At 68.1% G+C, this 235-nt stretch overlaps 1 protein-coding gene across 1 annotated transcript in view; it reads left to right on the top strand.

The window, feature by feature from the left end:
* FGFR2 (fibroblast growth factor receptor 2) overlaps positions 1–235 on the top strand; it is a 118100-nt gene that overhangs the window by 19421 nt on the left and 98444 nt on the right. The window lies entirely within an intron of this gene.

The raw sequence follows: 235 nt of genomic DNA, 5'->3' as shown, positions 1-235 counted from the left end.
CCCCAGGAGGGGCTTTGTATCTGCCTGGGGGGGACGCCTGGGACCCCAGGAGGGGCTGAGGACCTGCCTGGGGGGGGGATGCCTGGGGCCCCAGGCGCAGAGGGAAGGCGTGTGCAGATGCTGGAAAACACTGAGCACAGTGGAGAGGCGACTGGGTGTGAACATGAATGGGCGCGGGGACACGCACTGACACGCCTCTCTCTCCTCCAGTGCCTGCAGCCCGCCCAGCAGGGGA

Source organism: Myotis davidii, unplaced genomic scaffold (genome assembly GCF_000327345.1).
Source record: "Myotis davidii unplaced genomic scaffold, ASM32734v1 scaffold1055, whole genome shotgun sequence".
NCBI classification, from domain to species: domain Eukaryota; kingdom Metazoa; phylum Chordata; class Mammalia; order Chiroptera; family Vespertilionidae; genus Myotis; species Myotis davidii.
Note: the sequence above shows the minus strand (reverse complement) of the source record. Positions and strands in the feature narration are given on the sequence as shown.